Here is a 24,958-nt window from a genome sequence, read left to right as displayed (position 1 = left end):
ATTCTTTACCATAAGAAGAGCACGTCCCTTGGGCGCATGGATCAGCATTCACATCGCACTCCCAGTCAGTCCCCCACCCAGGCCGGGGAAGCTAATGATCCAACCAGCAGCCCAAATTTGGTGATGAATCCTGGTCACGTGCCATCTGAGGTACGTTGCGCATACGCTAAGAAGCACATCTCTTCTACTAAGCCCTCTTCCACTATTATTTACACACAGTGGGAAGCTAAATACCTTCACTTTCGTCCTCTTCCACACTGTTTGAGGGTGAGCTCCAAGTAATGTCTTGCATAAAGATCTGCTTCATTGTGACTACATCCTCTTATGTGGAAAAGTCATGGCAAAACTTCCATATGAGGAAAAATTAGTACTATTTAGATTAGCGAGTGCATAGGTAAGAAAGGATATAATAGAGTTGCTTAAAATAATGAATGGGCTAGAGAAGGTAAATTGGGAGCATCTGTTTATCTTCTCTTAATACAAGAACAAGATGGCATTCAATCAAAATGAAAAGCAACACATCTAAAACTGATAAAGGGAAACATTTTTTAACATCATGAATAATTGACTAGTGGAACTCACTGCCAATAGATATAACTATACACAAGAGTTTATAAGCATTCATAAAAAGATTACATGTTTATATGAATAAAAATACCCCCAGTCACTTGAGCAAGCAATGCTGCGTGGAGAGACCCTGCTGCTACCTATGGCAGGTGGGAGACAAATATAAACAATTACTTTCCTTTTGGCAGCTCCTTCCCTCTGCCCTTCCCAGGATTCTAGTGCCCTCTCCTCCCTGTTTCTGTCCTCAGAGCAGCTACTGACTGATTCTGCTCCTTCCTTTCTCCCCACTTCCAACTGCAGCTCCCTCCCCTTTGTCCTCATCTCCAGCAGAACCCATGATGAGTGCCTGATTGCAGCCCAGGTCACTGCCTGGTCTAAGACTAAACTAAGCACAGTAAACAGAGTGCAGACCAGTGCCCTGAGCCTAAGATCCAGCTCAATGCTTCTCTCCTCAAGGAGAAAAAGAAAAGGCTACAGCAGCCCCTTCTCTTATAGAGACAGGAACTACATACTATCCCTCCCCCTCTCCACCCCCAGCATCGGAAAGACATCCCCAGTTGTGTGAGTAGGTGCCTTTTATAGGCCTTAGGGACAGTGTGTGAACGGATATGTGGGTGTGGGGGGAAGTGAGTGTGAGTGGATTGTGTGGGTTTGAGGGAACCCTGAGTGGGAAAACAGAAAAAGGAGGAGGATAAGATACACCAAAATATAGTCAACTGAATGGGAAGAAAGGAGTGAAGGAAAAGAGAAGGAAGTATAAACACAAACAATACATAATACATTAAAATAATAATATAAAGCTATTTCTATTAATATTGGTTTATTGATTTGGATTCCTATTAACAAAAGGTTTCATATCCCATTAGTTTCCTGAACCATCCAGTCCCCAAGAAAAAACACAGTTCGTTGAGGACTAATAATAAAACTACTAATAATTTGCACCTCTTCCTTTTGAGGCCATCAGATAAGTTGATACATTTGGATTTGTTTAGCCACACAGTAACTATGTTGAAGCAGGTACATATCATCAGCTCCTTTCTACAAATGGAGTAATTGTACTAATACTGTTATTTCTCTAATAGTAGCTTGCTGACAAAGTAGTCTGGTCTTCAAGTGCACAGGGTAAGACCACAGAGGTCAGGTAATTTTTCTCAGTGAAAGAATGTATTTCTTTAAATGTGTTAACTATTTTTAAAAGTTACTTTACATTTCAACTCAATTGTACTAGAGTAAGAAAAATATGTCATTTTCTATTGTCTGGTTATGGGAGCGGCAGCAGTTTTCAAAGCTAATAAATGATGTAAGCTCCAAGAGCAGAACAGATTTTAATATAAATTGCAATGTTTAATAAATTGTGTACAATGCTGCTGATTAATAATAGTAATTCTATTTTCACTGTAGCAACAGCTATGATGTACTCAGTGCTTTCCACACAGACAAGAACGAATGATCCTAGTGAGACTGTGAATTTTAAATAATTTAAAATTGCAAATCTGACCCTTTGGAATTCTTTTACTTCTTGACTCAACTTCTTTGTCTAAAAACCAAATGGTAAAAATGTAAAGGTAATGTTGTCACAGAGCCTGGAAAGGAGAGAGAGTGGGTGACTCAGATGCCCCTACTGCTTCTGCATGAAACTGCTAGTTGCAGTTTATGAAAGAATCTGCTCTGGCATCTCAGGCCACGAGACTACGGGGACTACTGTGGCATAGCTAAAGTGCTATAGCTGTACTGGTATAACCCTGTAATGTATATGTAGCCTACATGGCGGAAGAGGTTTTTCTGCCAGTGTAGGAACATCACCTCCCCCAGAGATGGTAGCTAGGTCAACAGAAGCATACTTTGGTCAACCTCACGGTGCCTGCACCGTGGTTAGGTTGGCATAGCTACTGTACTCAAGGGTGTGGATTTTTCACACCCCTGAGTGCTATAGCTATGTCAATTTAATTTTCAATGTAGATTAGGCCAGGTGGCTGCAGTACCAACCCAAGACAGTGTTTCCACCTGCCCTCTCCTGGTGTTGGCTCTGTCAAGACGCATGCAGTCAAACTCCCTCCTAACATGGTGTGCGAAGAGGGAGTGAGGAATGGAGCAAGCATGCACAGACCTCTCTCTGCTACCCTCCCAAATTGGGGTCCCTGCAAATATAGGCTCTGCAGCTTGTCAAAAACAGCTTTGGATCCAGAACTGAAAGAGACCTTCATGACATTGGCTTAAAAATCATGAGACTTTAAACATAAAAAACTCTGGGTTCTTTTTATTTGCCTTCCGGTATTTAAGTCTTCAGGATTCACTTTTCTTTGCAATTAAAAAGGCTAGAAACGTTTTTAAATGAAAGCTGAGATTCTCATTTAATCATATGACTCCAGTAGCTGGGGATTTAAGAAAATCACTAAATTTTGCAAGATTTGTGATAACATTGCAAGTTGGCAACACTGAAAAAATGTCAATTTTGCATGGACCTGAATTTTCATTATTGGTTTACAAAACCTAATATGAATAAAAAGTTGTCAGTATGAAAATTAGAATAAATAATACTTAAAAAAAATAAACATTCTGCTCAAGCACCGTGAAGCCAAACAATTAAGATGATTGTGCTAGTACCTAGAAACAAAAGTGAAACTAGCCAGCTTAGTTTTACTCTGAGCAAAAAGGTAAAATCAAGAGCACAAATGGTGAGAAATAACTGATTTGTAATATCCATACTGGTTTAATTATCAAAGATATTACTATACAGGTAGAGAATTTTATTTAAATATATGGCTTTATTTTGATATTATTTCTCGATACTTAATTACTGGTTTGGAACACTAAAGGTTTTATTTTATGAAGTAGTAACAAAAATAGTGGAATGAACATAAAGTTAAATCACTTTGTTTCCTTCTTGCTTTACATAGTACTTCCACAGAATATTTTCCCCTGAGTTATGTGCTTATTGGAGACAAACTGTATTTAAAAAAGAGGTGGGCACAGATATTCTAGCATAGAATGAATTGGCACCACCCTCTTATTCCTGCCCTTCATATCCCCCTTTACTCCCTAGAACATGAGAGCAATAGCAGCTGATATAAAACGTTCTGAATCCTCACTGGCTGGCAGGGTCACCACTTAAGCTAACAGCAAACCACAGAGACCATATTGGGCACAAGTGGAGCACTTGTCCTGTCTCAGCCTTTTCACTGTCTGCTGCAGCCTGCAGGCCTCTGAACTCAGAGCAACAGCCTTGAAAGGAAATATTGCTAACAAGTTCACATGTATGACATCCAGTATTCTTTAAGTTGAATGTCACCTGCCATCTCTAACATTGAAAGCAGGGAGCCCTGCACCTGACAATGTTTTGTATTATTTTGTATACATATATTAAACAAGTTACTTCATTTTAAAAATTGTTTTCTAGTGACTCTTTGGATAAAAAGATATGAAAATAAAATATTTTAAAACAAGTAAACAAAATAAGCCCAGAAAATGTTTAAAGCTGAAGATTTTCTTTTGGAAATACACGCTGAGTTTAGAAATAGACACTGAATTTGCAATCAGAGAAGTCTGGAAAAAGCCAGTACTGCTTTGAGCAATTTGTTTTGTTTTTATATTTCCAAAATCCCATTTAGAGCGTAATAGAATAATTGCTGAGACTCCAATAAACCTTCCCTTGGGGAGTAGGGGGCAAAGCAGTACATGATTTAAGAGACGTATTGCATGACACATTAGACAAGCTACTTGGACTGGGGATGGGAACCGCAAGAAAACAGGTTCAAATGCTCAAGAAATGCAGCCAGCATCAGGAACTCTGGTATTATTTTGTTCTTCCTGACAGATAACATGATCTTGACCAGGCGAGGGAGAGGGGGTGGAAGGGGTGGAAAATGAAAAGGGCGGGGGGAGGAGGATCCCACATCCTTAAAGGAAATTCTCAAGCTGGGAAGACGCACAACTTTTGCATGGCAAGTTGAGACTGGCTCTCCTGGGAGTTCCCTTTTCAAAGGAGGGGGAGGGGAAGCAGAGATCTCCTCTGGCTGGGGGAGGCAGCTGCTTTGCACTCGGAAGCCCTGCCTCCTCCCTCCCCCTCTCTTTCTGTCTGCACAGTGCACCTCTCTCTCTCTCTCTCACAGACACACACGCACAGAGAGCCCATCATTCTCTGGAACTGGATCTTCTGGTTCAGCTTCCCTCCCTCTCGCGCTCCCTCCCTGGGACGCGCTGGGGGATCCGATGACATCACTGGCTGAGCTCTCCCCTCTCTCTCCTTGTAACTTCTGTTCTGGGAAGTGGTGCCAGGAATAACCCAGTCTGTCTGCAGCTCCGAGAGGCTCCCTCCTCCGGAAAAAAAACTGCGGCTTCTCCGGCCTCTCTCTCGCCCTGATTTTATTCTTATTTTAAATCAAGCTCCACCATTTAAAGCGAGCGAGAGAGAGAGGAAGCCCGAGAGCAATGGTCTATCCTACTACAAGTCAATGAACCAGACGCCCCTTGGCTGCCGGGATATCTCGATCTGTCTCTATATAAAGCAATGCCGCGGGGCACCTCGCTCCAGGCACCACCTTAGCAAAGGAGCAACAAGAGCCCCCCAGCGGAACCAACAACAACAAGGGCACCAGGAGGGGTTTCCTCCTTCCGGCTCGGTGACTTTCCAGGTGAGCAGCAGCTGCTGCTGCAAGGACCCCTCCCCCTCTCCAGCCCCTGTCATTGGCACCAGCTGACGGCCGCTTTCAACTGGTGCTGGGGGGGGGGGCGGGGGAGGCACTCGTAGAATGGTGATTTATTTATTTAGTTAGACTGTAGCAGGAAAAGTCCTTGACAAGTTGGGTGTTTTGAGGCGGAGGCTTGCAAGGGTCTCTGGAGCAACTTGCAAGTGCGCGGTGTCACCGGGGGCTGTCTGGCTGCAGCGGAGGGGTCTATGGAGGACTTGTGAAGAATGGGAGGGGGGGGAGGTACTGAGAGAAACCAGTGGGGCTGTAAACCCACCCGAGCGGTAAGTCTCCTCTCCAGGGGTGCTGAGCTTGTTGCGATCATCGGCCCCGTTTTCCCTCGGATGCTGGGAACCGTTCCCCTCTTCTTGCACCGGGGTTGGGGGGGACGGGGACGTCTTTGTCAGTGGCCCGCTGTTAGGAAATGTGGGGAATACCCAGCATGTAAGTGTATGCAGATTAGGAGCAGGCTGCCTTGCGTAATCTCCTCCTGTGGCGAGGAATGAGCATGGTTTCTAAGGAGAGACACTGGCAGGAGGGGACACGGCTGCTCGGCGCTCACGCTGGGCTCCCTGTGGCAAGGTGGGAGGGGTACGCAGACGCTCGGTGGAGGGGCAAGGGTTTGCATGGAAGAGGGGGGTTGCGGTTGGAATGAGCCGAGGGGCTGGGCGGGGGGAGGAGAGGGTAGCTTGACGGACGCTTCAGCTGGCTGTCGCGCCTGACTTGTCCTTGTGCGTATGTGGGGCGGGGGGCGACGCGCGTGTGCGACCCGGGCTGGAGGTGGCGGGGGCTGGATGCGTGTGCGGGGCAGTGCTGCGCTGCGCCTTGATGCCTGTTCCCTGAAGTGGGTGGAACGTTGGCCCGTTCCGGGAATGTTCCATGACGTGTAAAAGCCACAGGAAGGGGGTTAACGAGGGGCTCTGCCTGCTGCTGCCATCAAGGCAGATGTGCTCGCTCTCCTTTTGCACATTCTAAACAGACCATTGTTCCCTTGGGGGAGGGAGGCTGGAAGTCAGAGGGAGGCTGGAAGTCAGCTTCCAAGGGCGGGGGTGGGGGAGCGGCGGCTGTCGCTGCAGAAATGAATTTATTATATAACCGGAGTCTACGGTCTGGCTGCATCTGATTATGTAACAGGCACATCCATGTTTGTTATATGTGAGACCCTACCTTGAAAGATCTACGCTGCAATGTATGTGTATGGGGGGAGTCATAAAGTGCAACCAGATATTGTCCTTCTGGGAGCTGTGTGCTGTGAAGCAGGAAGGAAGGAAGGGATATTCTTCAAGTTGCTTCTCGCAGTTTTCCTTGGAATATATTATCTCTGTAATTATGGGAAAATAATATTTGGAGGGGAAATCCCAGGTCTAGTTTGGCTAGTATTACTTCACATTTCCAGTCTGGAGTTCTTTACATTTTCAAAGTGCTACACAAACGTTCACCATTTGCTGCTTACAACACCCCTGAGAAATAGGTACAGTAAATGTTGTTATCCCCATTTTACAAATGAGAACCTGAAGCAGAGAGGAAGGAGATGCTATTTCTGTTCTGTTTAATATACTTAGGATCTGTAATTCTGCAGAATATGTAGAATAATCATTTTAGTGCAACTGATATAATAAAAAGCCTCATCTAGCAAGGCCTAAGCCTATCGTCATGGGTTTGTTTCCATTATTTCTATTACAATGGAAATGTGAATTGTTCAGTTTTCTTATGGTTCCCATGTGCTACTGGAATCTCACTCAGTTTTGCCCTCACATAAGTGATGATGCTGTTTTTGTTTTTTTTTGTTTTTTTTGTTTTTTTTTAAAGGTCTGACTCTAATCTGCCACAATAACTCAATATTTTTCTAATTTACTGACAGGAATATTCAGAGTAGTATTATTTTATTTCTATTATATCAAGAAAAATTGTACTAATCAAGAAGGCTAAAGACTTGAAATGTTAATTAGATCCTTACAGTAAGAAGTTTTAATTAAAAATTTAAATGAAACTCTTGGAAAATGCCATTAAGCTCCATTTCTTTCAAAAAATTTTTTTCTTTTCTTTTGAGATGGAACAAGTTTAAGTGTTAGAATTTGGATAATTACATACCTTACTAGTGGTAGTAAAAGTTGTGTGCACAGAGAGTCAAGGATACTAATTCTTTTTTACTACCTTGATCTTACAGTGAATCTATGTTGTGGTTTATGATGGAGGGAGTAAATAAATTGGCCTGCAAAGGAGAAAACAAATAATTAGTAGCTAGGTGCATTATTGTATTAAGCTCTTTAGGCAGACACCATTATTTACATCAGCATCTAGCACGAGGAGACTTTGATTCAGTTTTTGGTTCTGGTGCTACTGTAGGGTAAAGTAAATAATAATTATTATTAAATTGAAAGAACAAGTGGTCTACCAAAGAACAAAAGCAGAGAGTGGGCCCAACTCTTAAGCTGTTGTTTATTCAGGCTAAACTCCCATTGACTTCAACAGGAATCTAATCTTCAGATTAATGTAAGGACGTGGTAGAGAGTCATATGTATTTTGATAATGAAAATGACATGTAAACATGTTAGCTTTAATACAACTAAGGTGCCAGAGGCTTCACCTACTAGGTTTGCAGTATACAAACATACATCATCACTTCCAAATTATTTTACAGGGTCTTTTACAATTATATTTTAAAATTCTCTTCATCTTTGAAGTTAGGAAGTCACTTCTGAAACTTTGGGAATTGGAAGATCTGATATCTTCCACTTGGTTTCTGTTGTTTTGCCTAATTTTTTTTTAAAAAACTGTTAACGGTGAAAATGCAGATTACTTATCGCACAGAGCTGATTTTTGCACTTAGGTTTTTATTTTTATTCCTGTAAGCGAACTCTAGGTTGGTTTGGTTTTCACCTTTGTAAATGATATTGATGTGCTACAAAATCAACGTATCATTAATTTTGACATAGTTGATAAAATCTTCCCAAGTATTTAACATCATGCAATATACATTTTTATAGCATTTACTGACAATTATCAAAAGTGACAGGAATAAGTTCTGGCTTCAGTGACATGTTTCAATTCCATTGGTATTATGAGGTGAAATGAGAACAGAATTTGGGTAGAAGTAGAAGACATTTAGTCACATATTAAAACAACTAAATCCTATTATGTGGCAACAGTGCAAAACTGGTCTTCACAAAGACTGATTTTTAGATTCTCAAGTGACTAGATTTCCTCCTATGTGAGATCTGTTTACAAACCTTCTTGTTACTATGAAGACAAAATAGAGAACCATATGCATTCATGTGGTTCTTGCTGAATAATGGTAGGTACATATGTCTGAGTGTTTGGCACTAAATTTGTGTTTAGATTACTTTTGGCACATTCTTTTTTAGCTTTTGGTTTACTGGTTCTAGTTGAACATATTTATTTTAATAACTCTGTGATGTCACTGTTAATATTTATAGGCTGTACCTATTGATTTTAAGAAAAGAAAGTTTATTGTATAGTCAAGTTTTCATTTTACCAGGGTTGGTTGGTTGGTTATTTATTTTATTAGCAGGAGTGATTGCAAATTGGCTTTAAGCAAAAGTGAAAGTGACAAGTACCATTTTGATGTTTTCTTCCTGACTCATTAACAAGGATAGTTCTTGATATTAATTTAGAATCTAACCATTTTGGGAATGGCAGCTGGAATATGGAATCTCTGTCTAGCAGAAGCGGTTGCTAAATACTGTAATACTTCATACTGTAATTTTCATTCTTAGGGGAAAATGCCTACTGTTAAACAGTATTACTGTAGGTGGCAAATTGATAAGATCAGCTATGTGAGATGTAAAGTATTGTAAAATAAGGCAGGTCATCAAACTTTCAGACTTCAGTATGCCGGATGGTAGGGTGTTGTAACAAACTGTGGTTCTGTATATCGATGGCTGTCAATCCAGCCCTGGGAGTGGAGGGGTATGGCTGACACTTCTTCCATATGATTCTTATTTGAGTTTGCACATGAATTTCAGTTCAAGATAAAACGGTCAGGCCTGCATGCTAACCTTTTGCAGTTGGATTGAGTTATGACTTAAATCAGATACATCTTCATGGTAGTGTCCTTGTCAGGATACAGAGGAAAGAATGTTTTATTCAGTCTAATTCACCTCTTCTTTCCAGAAGAAGTGAACGTGAAAGTGCCATTTTAAAGGTCCATTCTCCTCACAAGGGACATGCATAACTGTTATTAAATTTGATGGGTTATAGTCTTTTACAAAAGTTAAGTACTCACTCTTTGGAGAATTGAAGGGAAGTGTTGTATGCAGAGACTGCATATCTTTTCTACTCGATTAAGATAGGACAAGTTGCGAGGAGATTTTGCCATTAAAATAATTGATTCTAGCAAGCTTTTAATTTAAAGAGACACAGGCAACTTAATTTTTAACTGATTTTAAAAAATCCTGTTTTTGATAGGACATCCTTTAAATAGTGTGTACTGAATTTAAAAAAAAATCACAAATAGTTATTTTAATGATTGTTTTGCTCGCTTGTTTAAGTTTATAAGAGTCTTTTCAGCAAGGAGGAACTGACTATCTGGTACTACAGGGGAAATGGTAAACTGTCTAAAGACACGAACTAAACAACATTTTACACTGTCTTTCAGTTATATTGATTTTGGGTGTTACTTTTCATTACGAAAATTACGAATTTACAAATTATCATAGGATAATTTCAAACTAGCAATGTCTCTCTAAAGGATACAATCAGCAAATAAGAGTCTTGTAGTCTTTCTTTCATTATTGCTGATATTAATATGTTTATTAAGCAATTTTCAGGAATTGTTCTATTTCAACAACATAAAAGAGGAATATTTGATAAGGGCTCCTTTTTTCTTTCTTTAGTGAATTTAGAGTTCATGTAAAGTACTGGATTGACAGCCTAAGAGTAAATATTCCATGCAAGTACAAGTATTACAAGTTTTCCCATGCTAATCTGCCAGTGTATCTTAATTCTGACCTGAAAGGACTGTTAGTGGGTTAAAATCATGTTTGTGTCCAGCCACATCCATTTTTTGGCTTTTCTGCTAAGAGGGCACAAAGATGCCACCAGTTAGTGCTAATAGTGTCAACATGCACCCCTGTTCATTTGTGAGAGCACTAATTCTGTTTACATATAATGTCTTTGCAAAATATTCCCCATTCTGTTTTAGACCCCCAAAAAACCCTTCCCACAACTATTAAAATGGGTGGGGACATTCTGGCCCATGTTTCCATGACTCCTAATATAAAATAATCAGAAGAAATAAAAATATTCTAAATAATTATGACTGTCAGGTTAAAATTATGTTAACATTTTTGTTTACCGTGTGATTTAATAAATATTATTTAATATTTAATACCCTCAATTTATATAGGCTAAATATAAGACTGCATGTGGACGCAAGGCCTTACTTTAATTTGCTTCTGATTTGTCTACCTGCAAAAATGGTCCATTTCTGATCTCCTAATACTGCTATAATGAGATTGGAGTCTGGATAACAACTGTTTATGCCCACCACATTGTTTGTGTATCTCTATTTGTCCATGCTGCTTTGGACGTATATTTTTTCCCACGTTTTTCTAGGCACAGAATTGAAGACACAGTTGAAAATATGGCCTTTGACTTTTAGTTGATTTCTAAATTTACCAATGTTGATTTTTCACAAGTTGGCATATGCATATGCATTTTTTTCTATACTTTCTCTAAATGGGCCCCACAGGTAATGTCTATACACAAAAAAATTGTACTTCTTTAACTATATCAGTATAGATAAAGTGGTACAGTGCCTGCAAATGTGGATGCAGTTACACTGGTATAAAGGTCCTTATACTGGTACAGTTTATTCCCCTTAATTTACAGGAATGAGCTATACCAGTATAAGGCCATGTCTGCACTAGGCGTGTTGTACCAGTGCAAGACTATCAGCATACTGTACCAACAAAGCTCTCCTATTGTGGATGCAGCTATATTGGCAAAGCTACGCTTTGTACCAGTTTAGTAAAACCACTCCTCATGAGTGAAACAAGCTATTTTGATAAAAGCTCAGCTTTGCTGGTCTAGCTGCATCTACACTAATGACTTCTTTATGCCAATAGGAATCACATCTGTTTTCACCCTTCCAAAATAGCTGTGCTGGCCAAAGTCTGTAATGTAGACCTGGCTTAAGTTACCTTCATGCTGTTATAACTGTATCCACACCAATTTAACTGTTGTGTAGATCAGGTTTCAGTGCCAGTTCTCATTTTCCTTAAAATGATACACAAACCATAATTAACTCGGTATGTTTTAATGACTAATTATGCGAATATTTTGGGTGTGTTTTACTACATCTGATTTTTGTTTCTTTATTTAGTAGGAGCTTTATTTAATTAAAATACTTTTGACACCCTCTCCATTCTAATAGGTGAATTTATACTGAATCATAAAATGCCACTTCCCAATATCCAAAAAACATCAGCCCCTCAAAAAGGAATTCTAAAATATTTCGGGTCCTGAGCAACATCTGTTTTAAAATACAAGTTTACTAGAGTAGAACCGTGGTAGGTACTGTACCTATATTATATTGGCATTGGCAGAAATATTTCTGGTTTATATGAGCTGCCAAAGGAAAAAAAGGTTGTACATTGTTTTTTTTTAAAGGCACACTGTAATTACTATTTTGATGTAAGAGGAGCTCATGTTTGAATGTTGCGGGAAAGTGTTTTTTTTTTTTAAAACAAGATTATCATAAATTCTATATAAAGGGTTATACATTTCCTGTATACACAGGAAAGAAGTAGATAATTTGCATGTATATAGTTTAGTTTAATAGAAATTCTTCTTTTTAAACAAAGAGCTAAAGGGAATTGAAACTGTGATGTCAGCTGACATGTACCAGTAACCCAGTGGTGTTAATTTGAAATAGAAAGGGATTGATCCTGATCAAACAGAAAGCTAAAATTCCTTCAGTCATCCAAAGGAGGATTATCAGGAAACAAATAATTTCTGTTAATTTGTACTAACTCTTTTTGGTTCAGTGCTTCTTTCAGACATATTTTCAGTTAGTCTGAAAATTCGATCAGATACCATACAAGCATGTGTTGGAAATTTTATAATAATGTATTTTCTAGCCATTAAGGCTGTAATAATGTTGTGGGCCCAATTCTGCAAGCTTGTCGTTTCAGACCACATAATGAAGTCAGTGAGACTTCCATGTGTGATGGACTTGTAGAACTGGGCACAATACTTTCTCTCAAAGTATGTTTGTTATGAATAAAGAAAATTGTTGGAGATATTTAACAATCTCAAAGAAACTCCCCATGATATGTTGTGGAACATGATACTGCCTACAATGTAATAATAGAAAATAACATTTTGAATTTGTTAAAATAGGATTTTTAATAGGCCGTTTTTGCATACAGTAATGTTTATTCTTAGCAGAGACTTTCTGTTTAAAAAAAAAATTAAAGGGACATGATCAGAATTTCTAGATCTTAAAATAAGCCTTTATTGGCAGTGTTATTTTGCCTGTTTTACCTTCTAAATCTCAATGTTGTCGTTATTTTAAATAACAATCTACTCCTTTCTGCAGTTCCAGGGTTTTGTTTGGAGTTGTTTTAAAACAAAATACATGTGTGGTGTGTCCCATTGTAAATAAACTGATGCTCAGACATTAACTGCAGCCCTGTTGTGGACATGCACACTTGTTTGTATACAGTGGGATTATTTACTAAAATAGTGCATTAGGGACTTTAAAAATTGTTAGCTATAAAACTAAATTTTATTGCTGCATATCATTTTAATAATAGAATCATAGAATATCAGGGTTGGAAGGGACCCCAGAAGGTCATCTAGTCCAACCCCCTGCTCGAAGCAGGACCAATTCCCAGTTAAATCATCAAACTGATACCAAATTAGTATCAAATTTGATACTAATGATGGTATCAAAATAAAACGTACTACTAGATCACATGCATTTTATTTTTGATTCAGCTCAAATGCAGCCACAAAACAAATATGACTTTTTCTTGGATCGAAATGTCATGGCTGTTCAAGAAACATTTAAAATTGAAATATACTTATTTCGGAGATAATAATTGGGAATACCCTTCATTGACAGCAAGATGTGATAAGATGTAGTTATAGAGAAAAGCCAATATGCAGTAGAACATATCTTGGTGACAGCTATTAACTGTGTTTATAATATAGCACAAAGCTTTTTTTAGTTCAGGTCTGCTTGGAAAAGTGACTGATAATAATGTATTGTGGAATTCCATGGTTATTTTCTCTCAATGACTTCCAGTTCAGATTACAAGTAAACATATTTTTCTAAGTACAAGTGCTATGAACTTATCCTGGGATCTGAGAGTCAACATTTTTTCCCTCACAAGCATGAACAGTAATGAAGGTTCTACCAATTGAGCTAGGTCCTCAGTGACACCTGTGCAGCCCCTGCTCCTTGCCTTCAACTAGTATGATCAGTTGTGTCTGACCCTGGAATTGGAACTGAGTAAACAATTCTGTTAATGTTGCATAAAAAAGAGTAGAATCCACCTCCCTTTCTTTTAGAACTCCAGAGATGTGCAGCAAGGAGGAGTAAATAGTAGTATAAAAATAAAGTTTTGGTGACTAAAATAGGCTGATAGGACTGAATAAATAAAGGGAACAGATCTATTGAATAAGATGGTGCCAGTTTTACACAGTCACTTTTCAGAGCGGAACCACAACCATAATGCATTTTATGTGCGAAAATAATTTCTATTTCAGATCTATTTTGTGTGAAAATAATTTCTAGCGTCTTAGTGCAATACTTATATGACACCACTATTTATGTGTGAAAACAACCTCAACAGTAAGATAATCACCCTCACTTTCTGACAAAAGATGTCATCAGTTACATTTGTAAGATCAAAGGCATTTGTCTTTTGTGCTTGGGAGAGACAAAAATGGTTCTTTTAAAAAAAAATGCTTATCTTTGAATGGACAGTGATAGATTCATAGGTCAAATCCTGTCCCTCTTGAAGTCAATGGTAGTTTCGCCATTGACTTCAATAGAGCCAGGATTTCAGTATAAATGTTAAGATCAGAAGCCACCATTATAGTAATCTAGTTTGACCTGCGTAACACAGGCCATAAACATGGAATAGACTCATTTAAACTACATGTGACTTTCGAAGAATGACTTTTTCTTTTACCTGCCAGAGCATTTGGATGTAGACTTTCTCACAGTACTTTGAAAAAGAATGGCACACAAAACATGCAATGTGTTCATTAATTATTTTGTGTCTAATTCTACAGTCCTGATACAGAGAAAAACTCCTAGTTAAGTCAATGGAAATTTTACCTACTGTAGGACTGGGCCCCTTCAGATGCAGTTTGTATTGCTTAAAATATAAGTGGTGGACAAGTTATGTTCATTTGACTTCATGATCTACAGCTGATTCCTGACAGTGACTGATAAACATGTTACTAATACATCTGAAGTGATTTGTGATTAACATTAGGATTTTAGTGCGCAATAAAATACCTGACTAGGAAATCACCGCCTGATATTAACAAAGAAAAAACAAAGATCCTGATTTTTTAAAGATACTGTGTTGCTACCTCCACAGTGAGTTACTTGCAGTGGGGAGGAAGATGAGCTGGAGAGAGGAGAATGAGATCTGTATACATGGCTGAAGAAGATCACCACCACCAAGTCACCAGTAGCATCCAATATGTATTTTGCTAGTATTAATATACATCCAAACATTTTTATGCAGATACCAGATTTTTGTTCAGTTACCAATAATGAAAATCTATATATTGTACTTTGACCTAGTTTATCATAGCAAATTGTTTTCATTTTGCTTTTCTTATGAAAACTTCAGAATTGGCAATTCCCCGGTGAAAACTACTGCATAGTTAGCCCCATTTGTTAGTGCTGGCTCCAGCAAGCTATGTTGTTGGCAAGGAACGTGGTCACAAGTCAGTGCTGACATGTGCTGGTGGAGTTGTACAGGGAAGCTCCACAGTGCATCTCCTTTTGTTTTGCTTGGTGGCAGATAGTCTTTCTTCTCTAGTTACTGATTTGATTTTTGCCTTCCATCACGAGTGATTTGAAAGTTCTTACCGCCTTATGGTTTTCTGGTGGCCCTTGTGAAATGAGTTGGTATCTTAGGGCTTGTCTATACACACAGTGCTGAAACAGCGCAGCTGAAGTGCTTAGTGAAGACACTACAGCAGCAGTCTCCAACCTTTTTACACCCAAGATCACTTTTTGAATTTAAGGGCAACCCAGGATCTTCCCTGCCCCTTCACCAAAGCCCCGCCTCCCTCACTCCATTCACCCCCCCCACCCTCCGTCACTCGCTCTTCTCCACCCTCACTCACTTTCACCGGGCTGGGGTTGGGATTCGGGAGGGGGTGTGGGCTCGGGGCTGGAGCTGAGGGGTTTGTGAAGGGGGGGGGTGTGGGTTAAATTCAGTGAACGTGCATAGCTACTGCCCTGGATGTCTGTCACTCTGCTCCCTAAACCACACCTCACATTGCAAGGGAGTGGCATGCAGAGGAGTGAGACATCTCCGTGATGCACACTTCTCTATAGCCTGAATGTGGCATATCTGTAAAGTTTTCTTTGCTCATGGTGTGCCCTTAAGAGAAGGAATATCTAATCTACTTTCTATACCTTATATTCTTAGAAATTAAGAGACAAGATTTGGAGAAAACTGTTACATCCAACCATACATCTTTAAGTGTATGCTGGCTAAGGATGAAGTACAGAGGGGAATATTAGTGCTTGGTGGGTTGTTAGTGAGACTGACAATGGGGCATTATCGCCTGCTAGAAGTTATGTTTATCAACACAAGTTTTCCCTATGCCATAAAATCTCCAATTTATGTATGTTTTTATTTTACCTTTTAAAAACCCTTGCCTCAACCGAGGCTTTTATATTTTAGCTGAACAGGTCATGAGAGCTTGTCTCAGTCAGGAGCTGAGCTCCAGCAGAAATCACTGCCACCATTTTGGATTAATGTAAGTGATAATGGTGCTGAATTTTTATTGGCTCAATTCTCAGAGCAAGCATTTGGAAGTTTTTCCATTGACTTGTACACCATTTTGGTTTAATTTAGTTTTATTTGATCATGGTCATCTGTTTGAGACACTTAACGAGCAAGAAAGGCAATAATGGAAAACAATTCTGGTCACTTGAACGCTGTCTCAGTCAAGTGGCTTGTCTGGCAAACTAAGAGTGTAATAAATAGAGACAGATTGTTTACAAATGCATATACTATAGTATAGAGGTGTCCCATACTTTCCAGCTTGATTACATCTGAACGCCATGTACTGTCACAGTCGAGATGGAGGGATCATATCATGGTTTAATTTTCAGCCAGAGAATGCATTTCAACTCCACTGCTTGAACAGATTTTTTTCTGTAGAAAATAAATAGAAATTTCAATAGAAAATTTAGGATTTTGTTTTTGTCATATTGTATGGATCAATATATACACACAAATAGCTAGAATAATTGCATCAAGTCAGTGGTTTCAGGTTACATCTGTGTAACAAGAGCAAAATTTGGCTTATAGTCCTTGCTTTGATCTTATGCCTTTTGATATTCTTTTAAAGACAATTTAAAACATCCGGCTGTTAATGTGTGAACACCAGCCTCTGCATCCACACACACGTGCTCATATGGGGTCATATTCTGTTACAATAGAATAAATCTGAAGATCCTTCATTGGCTTTAGCAGTATTACTATGGGTTTACACTGGTAAAATTGAGATCAGAATATGTCCCATGCAGATGTTGCCGGATGAGTGAGAGTTTTGCCATTGACTTCCAGGATTTCGCCGCTTCAGTTTTAGATAAGTCTTACTTTGAGCCATTGAGGTAGTCACGGAGGCAGTTCTCTTCCCCTCATTGCTTCCAATCAGATCATAAAAATGGAGACCCTAGTCAAGCTTGGCTTACTCTTTACTGTATTGAATATCACTTGATTAGACCATTGAAAAAATATGAACATGTAGACTTAAAGAAAATATAATGCAGAAGAGAGACTCTTGATTGAAAGTGTCCACACGTTGTTACTAATGATCATGCCATAATGTGGAAAGTTCTCTGGAAATGAAAAGCAAGAAGTATTCCCTGCCCTAAGGTGCCTTCATTATGATTTGGGTATTAAAACCTTTAAAGGATTAGGCACAAAAGTTTGACAGTGGTTTAGAAGATGAGGGAGACCTACATCTCTTCTCCAGGTCATTTTTGCTCCCACTTTGGTGATATGTTAACATGGATCTGACCCTAGCGTGTCTCAAGTGCCATCATTTCTGAGGTGCATCAGATGAGTAATTTTTTGTAAACTATTGATGTTTTTCATCATGAAAACAAATAAGAAAATAATGCTTTCAGTAAAGTTGTACGGTTATACATATTGTTGTGTTGTAAAAGCAAGGATGGAATCTTATATATCCATCCTTCCATACAAATTGCCACAACCAGTGATTAAGCCTAATCAAAACCCAGTAACACTGAACTAAGTCAACCTGCAGCTAAACCTTCCATCTTTACGTCTCCATTTTAACTCTAGTACTTACTGGAAGAACTTTTAATACTCAGGGTGACTGTGTAGAGGAGGTAAGGGGAAATCATTCCTTTGTTATCACCAAACAAAAAACATCACCACCACCACCACAAAAAACCCTTGAGTTATGAATTTAAAAGATACAATGTTGGGCAAAAGAGGTCAAATTATGAATAAATGGAACACATTATGGAGTGATCTGATTATTTGATAACGATTCTGTCATGTAGGGTGTTGCTGGGTGTTGGAGGCACTCAGTTTTTGACTTAGTATCTTTTTGCACACCCTGAGGTTTGTGTAGAACCCACTTTAATTACGTTGTTTGTTATTTTGCTAATAATAGTTATGCTAATGTTTCAGCTAGGGAGTTCCACCTAGTCCTGGTATGATCTCTTAATTGTACAGGACTCCATGCTCCTGCAGCTTGCTTCAGTAGAATAATGTAGCTTCAATAGAATAATGAAAAGCAAAGCAATGAATTACAAGCCAAGTCTCAAAAAGCCAAGCAGTGCTCCAAGCCCCTTATTTGGTATGTTGCTGTAAGCCGATAGCAAGCTAACTTGCTGGGAAAGTAGGATAAAGCTTCTAGTGTGCACCTAGTCCAAGACCCTTCCTGCAGGGTTGGCTTTATTTAAATAAAGGAAGAGGCAAAACAAAATCCAATAAACACAAAATACCAACCACCTCAGGCTTTGCTAGCTGGCAATGAAAAGGATGCACCTTTCCTCTTTAGTTGCCCTTCCTAATGTCAATGATGAGCCCTAAGACTTCCCTGATCCTGAGTCTTGCCTGTCTACTCTTCTGCCTAAGAAGCAGGAAGCCCAATATGTGATTTCCTGTAAGGCACATAACAAGCATGTGGCCTGCAACTGCAGCTTCCAGTTTCAAAGGGCCTAAGGGCTGTAACAGGTGTGCTGGGAGGCATGTGCATATGCCCCCAAACCAGTGCCCTGTTACCGATACCATACCCCAGCTAACAGAAAATCACCACAAGACAGAAAATCCACAAAACAGCAGCAAACAGCATCAGTTGGGGCTGGGGGTGGGGATCTACAGAAATATGCGAGGAGTTGAGAAAACCCAGTTTACTATGTATGAAACTGGAAATAAAACATGCCTTACTACAGAAAAGACCTAGCAAGTTGCTGCTGTCATATGAACCTTGTTGGTACATTATAAAAATATGTTCGTGAAGTTTCAAGAACAGAGGAGCCATTTGAAAATTTTGTGGCAGTAGGGGGTTCATCATAACCTGTCAAAGAGTTGTACATTTTCACTGACCACTTATGCATATTCTGGCCCCTTATTACATTTGCTGGTATGGTGCTCCATGGCTTACAAAACTGCTCTCTACAGGTTTTGGCTCTTTTACAATGGCCTTTCATAACCACACCTCTTGTGGTTTGCTACAAAGTGGTTTTCACTTGGAAGAGCTTACTATACTTCTGTGTCACTGATTTTGTTTGTGCATTCCATGTCCTCCAGTTGTTGTTTTTTTTAAACAGGTGAGGATATATTGCCTATGTGCGTAGTCTGGAATCCTTGTGAGATAGTCCAATTATTTATCTGTCTACAAACCTACTTCAGTTTGAAGTATTTTTTCTCTTAGTGCTGTCTGTGCTTTTTGGAGTGTTTTCTAAGACATTTTGACTCTTTTCAGAATTTTAATTAGTTCAAAATGGTTAAGGAAAAAGAGATGTAATATCCTGAAAGAGACTGTCTAATAGAACAGAAAAGAATAATACAAATGTTTCTACACAAGAACAATACTTAGTGAAGCACAAATTCGCTTTTAACTCAGTATCTGGATTTTCTGTATCTGATCTTTGTTACTTTAATTGATATTGTGCAGTCCGTTTGAGTGAAAATGCTATTCCCATAAGAAAATATATTTATTCTAAATATTATTGTTGCCTAGGCTCTCGTTGAATTCATGAGAAACAGCAACAATTAAGTTGGATTAATTTTTTAAAATATCTGGTATGTTTTCTCATTGTTTCCATGAAAGCGATTTCAGTAAATATTGTAATGATTGCATTTTGTAGCTTAAAATGAGATTACTTGGTTTTGAGAATTGAGGGTTCTAGCTATGTGATTGAAATTCCAAAGGAGTAGAGCCCTTTCTCCTTACAGTTAGTTCCCTTGCTTTAGTATCTTATTTTTGTTCATTATAATTTATATTTACACAGTGCTGATATTTATAAAAGATGGTTACTAAAGTGCCATCAGGTTTTGCTTTCACTGAGCCTTTCAGCTCCTTGTTTCTTAAAGTTTGTAGAATTGTATAAACGCGTATACATGCACACACATGGACAATTTAAACATGCAGCATCACCCTAGAATGCGTTATAAATTTAATTTTATAAATTTAAGTCGGTCTTTCCAGCATAATCATTGTAGCGTTTATCTTCTCAATTTACTATTTTTTCCAGTAACTTCTAAGGACAAAATCCTGTCTTTACTATTTTGAAGACATGTTCAGTTAGGGGAGGAGCAGAGTAATGCTGGGAGTAAATGACACCATACCTGTCCTGCTGGCACAGGAGAGCACTGCTTAGGGCAGCTGGGTGCGGTGGAGAAGAACATATGTGGTGAGGCATACCTCACTGGTCCTGGAGGGTCCTGTCCATCTCTCAGTGAAGTCAGTGGCTTCACTGGGGATGTGAATGGATCTTTATAAAGGAACAGCATGCACTGTCACTTAGTCCCTGCTGCATCTTTGCTATATATGTACTGGGAGCCAGGGTCACATCAGAAGCAGGCAGACCACATCCTTGGTGCCTAATGCACAGCCTTGGAGGTAGCAGTTTCCCCTTTCAGGTCCTATTCAGAAGCTCATCCCAATTTTGCAAAGCACTAAAGCATGTGCTTAAATTCTTTGCTGAATTGGGGCCTTAGTGCTGTCTTAAGTACTATGTTACTCCCCTCTACTACTGCTCCGATCTATGTTGTAGAGGAGAAACTCCCTTCTATCCTCTTCTCCCATTAGTGCACTTGAGCATCACAGGGTAGGATTTTGTCCAGAATATTTAAATATCTGAAATGCAACAAAACAAAAAGGGAAGAAGTAACATCTTGGCTCATCACTGTGAGGTATATGAATTCACAGTGTGATGCAATCCTCAGGTTTCCAGTAGGCAAAGCATTCAAGCAGTAAAATATACTGTAGTTATACCTAGGGCTATGATTTCATCATGCAGATCATGGTGGCTGTAAAAATGCATTTGGTTAGCCCCCAAACGGAATGGTGTTGAGACCTGGTGGACGGAGTTGCAGCACTACTCCGGTTTGGCCAGTCCACCCCTCTGGGTCCATCTATGGAGGGACGGATGGGCCAAACCTGAGTGTTGCTGCAACCCCGTACACCAAGGTCACAACATCCAGAGCAGGGCCAAGCCCCATGGGGCAGGAGCTGCTGCTGTGGGGTTAGAGCAGAGTGGGTTTGCTCTCCTTCCTGAGCCTCATCTTTCAGTACCTTCACTTACATCAGCATGCTCAATAATGACAATGGCGTTTTTTGGTGACCTTTCCCTGATTTATCCACTGGGAGCCATGATCGGCTGAACCTGTGGACGCGGCAGGTAAACAAACCGGCCTGGCCCGCCAGGGGCTTTCCCCGCACAAGCGGCGGAACCAGTTTGGGAACCACTGCCTTAAACTTACTTTGTTTTGTTTGTTTACCATATTCTTCTCATAAAAATGACACTAGGCTACTTTTAATTATCTGTTTAATGGAGCTAATTCCTTTAAGGATGAGGCAGTTAAACTGAAAATCTCAAGATTGTGACTATTCCATTTGCACTTCTTCAAATATCATTCAGATGGATCCTGAATAATTACAATAAACATACCAACAATTTTTTAAAATTTAAATTCCCTTGTTATGCAACATACTACACAGATAGGTTTTAAAGGGCAAGAGTATAGTTAAGGTATTTATAATCTGTAAGACTACTGAATATCTTGCAGGTGAAAATAACTGTTTAAAGTATACACAAAATGTTTTGTGAAATCTTCTCTATATATAGTTTTTTAACCATTAACAGAGTGAGCTGATTTAGAATGGACGTGCATGTATTTATTAGCAGCATTTCACAAGAGCCAACAATTAGACCTGATCACACTTTCCATCCATCCATTTCTGTTTGCTTAAAGTCTCAAAGTTTAAATGAGAAAAAGAAAGTCAATAGAATTAATACACTTTTAAGGTGTAATGATCATATTTTGCTACAAAATGCACTACAAAGAACAGATGGCATTTTCCCATGTCAGATCTTGCCAAAGATGGTTTAATACTGCTCTGATTATTTGAAGAACTGTAATATATAATTACCCAAAGATTAACTTTCAGGATGTGGATAGTTGTTTGAAAACACTGTTGTTCCTTATTACGTTTTGTCCTTAATAGATATACAGCGTAGTGGTAGCTACTTTTCATATTTACATTCAGTCTAGTCTAGTAGGGCTGTACTCTGTGGCAATTGTTTCAGTGAAATCAGAAGTATAACTCCTGTGTCTTAGATAGTCTTAGTATAACACTATCTGTCTTAGATACAAGGCTTAAAGTAATGACACAAGCTCACCATCTTGATTCAATTCAATACAGTACACTAGGTTGAAATTTCAAGAAAAGCTGATGGGCAGCATTCAGGTCTTTTAGGATGTTTGTGTTCAGTGGAAATTTTCTCACAGCAACTCGATTGAGTGTTTTGCCCAGCCTCCCTTTCCCCAAGAAATCATTCCATTTTACAAGTAGCTTGATCATTAATGCCTAGATTATTATTTCTCTAACACCTGAGTTAATCCAGAGGAACATTGATGAAGTCAATACTGGTTTGAATTGACACTGGTGAGATTAGAATCTCTCCCTAAACCTGTATACTAGAAACTACTGACCAATATCAAGTATTAGTTTTTTTGAACAGAATGTAGTTTTGGTGATAGGTGTTAGATTAACAACCCGGGAGACAGATGTTCTTTGTTTAATTGTGGAATATGTACAACTGGGTAGCCGCACAAGCTTCCCCATGCCAACTGACTAATGAACCTCAACTGTAATTTAGAGTAATCACCTTTAATAAGTTGTTTAATTGCTATTCCCATTAAGTCACTGGCTCTTGATGAGAACCAGTTGCTGTGGTACTGGATCTATAATGTGTATTCCTGCATCTTAGGAACTGGACTGACACCATCACATCATTTCACATAGGCCACTGAACATCTGTTGGTTGGTGAAAACTTTTAAATCATTATGAACTTGTGTTGGCTTTGAACCATTTACTTAGAGGAGAAAGGGTCCATAATCCCATTATAAAACCAGCTAATACCCTGCTAGCAAAGTGTGTAATTCATAGGAAATAGGATGTGTTTCATTAAAAAGTTGACCATGAAAAATACATTCTTGGACCTTGCTTTAGTACAATAAGACATTTGGACACTGCACATCATCATAATCTAAACAGGTAGCTTCTTTGATCAATCAGATCGTGGAAAACGACTTGTTTTAAAACATCAAACAGCCTTCCTTTTCACCAGAGAGACTGTGTGTTCACTGGCCATTGTTTAAAGGTCAACATTCACCAGCTGAATACAGTTACTGCAGATATACTCTTGAATGTATAGAGAATGACTGTGGTATCTCAGACACCACTGTGTGACTACATGCTGACCTCTGTGTATTATAGTTTTACTTTTAAATGTTATTCTGCTGGATCCTTAAAACATTTCATGAAAGGGAAGAGGTGAAGTAGGAAGGAAGCGTCTCTGTTCACTTGTGTTTTGCTGGACTGTCAGAACTATTGAGCAAGGGAATCCCATAAGAATGCTTCTAATTTTACACTAAATATGTGTACATGAAAACTCATTTCCCCTGAAGATCCCAAAATGTGTAAGGTACCATTCATATTTAATTATACAAGCATTTACAGTAGGTAACAGCTTGGTGTATTGTTTGTATTGCAGCAATGCTCCCCACACAAGCGCTACAGAAAAAATAGAAGCAACTTACATCCCAAGCAAACATTGTTTCTAGTCGCACATGCTGCTTAACTGTTTTGCTATGTAAGTGCAGAGAATGCTTTTAGCAATAAAAGCCACTGCTGGTTTCTCCTCAAAAACCTCGCTCCTTGCAGTGCATTGGAAATGACTGCACTTTGGCCCTCAATCTGCCGACACCCTGAGGGAGTGTCAATGTAATGACGTCTTTGCTTGTTTCAGCTGCACAACAGGAAACGCTCATGGCCTCCCCTTCTTCCTGCTTTGAGAAAATAGTGCGCTCTCTCTCTCTCTTTCTTTTTTTTTTTTTTCTCCTCCTCCTGCAGTATTGCTAGCTGAGACCTAGTTTCAGGTCTGCACTCTGCAGTGAGCCAGTACTAACACAGTACCCTGATTGATGTTTCCATCTCATAGTCAGCCAATGAGCTTGCTATTGCTCTGCTTTAGTGATGATGCGAGAAATATAATTTCTTTTTTTTTTCTCCCTCCGGAGAAGTGACAAAGAGGAGAACAGTTATATTGCAATGGCTCACTTTACAGAGCATGTCAGTGGATACAGCTGAGCTGGAAAGACCAGGATGGTCGGGTAATAATTTGCCTTGGGGAGACTACATCACTTGCATAATATAGAGGATACACTGTCAGGTGGGCATAAAGCATTCACGGGATCCTGAAATATGGTCCAAATAGTGCTGAATAATGCTGAATATAAAGGGCCTGAATAGATTTCTTTGCCATGATGGAATACAAAATCTTGCTTTTCACAAAGCACTGACAGGAAACCTCTTGTTTAACCCTTTCGAGCTGCTGCCTTTTTACTTTGTGACAACAACGCATACAAATAACAAGGTTTATTGAAAAACACAAACATTTTGCAGCTAACTGTGGGGAGAGAATTTTGTTTTATCCAAGTCAGTCAGAGCACTGAAGCAAAGCAGAGTATTTACAAATGAAATTAGTCAGTTCCGAATTCAACCGTTATATAATTTTTAATGATGATGGAAAATTCCACTTTTTTAACAAAAGGCAGATGCTCTCGTGATTTTGTATATTGTAGTATGATAAGAGGCAGATGTTTGAAAGATTAGTTAACTTTGAATATAAATAATTTTGATGCAGCTGATTTTTTAAAAAAACTAGAGAAATACTGTTTTAAGAGCAAGTTTTGTCAGT

General features: G+C 39.1%; 1 protein-coding gene across 4 annotated transcripts in view; it reads left to right on the top strand.

The window, feature by feature from the left end:
* Positions 1-4,647: 4,647 nt before the first annotated feature.
* Positions 4,648-24,958, top strand: part of HIVEP2 (HIVEP zinc finger 2) — a 151,608-nt gene continuing 131,297 nt past the window's right edge. For 2 of the 4 annotated variants that reach the window (XM_073337493.1, XM_073337494.1), the window contains exon 1: positions 5,599-5,834. The gene's annotated coding sequence lies outside the window, so the exon portion shown is untranslated. Of the gene's footprint in view, positions 5,199-5,282; positions 5,537-5,598; positions 5,835-24,958 lie in introns of those variants that run through there. The other 2 variants (XM_073337492.1, XM_073337495.1) reach the window with 2 other exon arrangements.

Source organism: Lepidochelys kempii, chromosome 3, assembly GCF_965140265.1.
Source record: "Lepidochelys kempii isolate rLepKem1 chromosome 3, rLepKem1.hap2, whole genome shotgun sequence".
Lineage (NCBI taxonomy): Eukaryota > Metazoa > Chordata > Testudines > Cheloniidae > Lepidochelys > Lepidochelys kempii.
The sequence above is the reverse complement of the archived record's forward strand: the minus strand, read 5'-3'. Positions and strand labels throughout refer to the sequence as shown.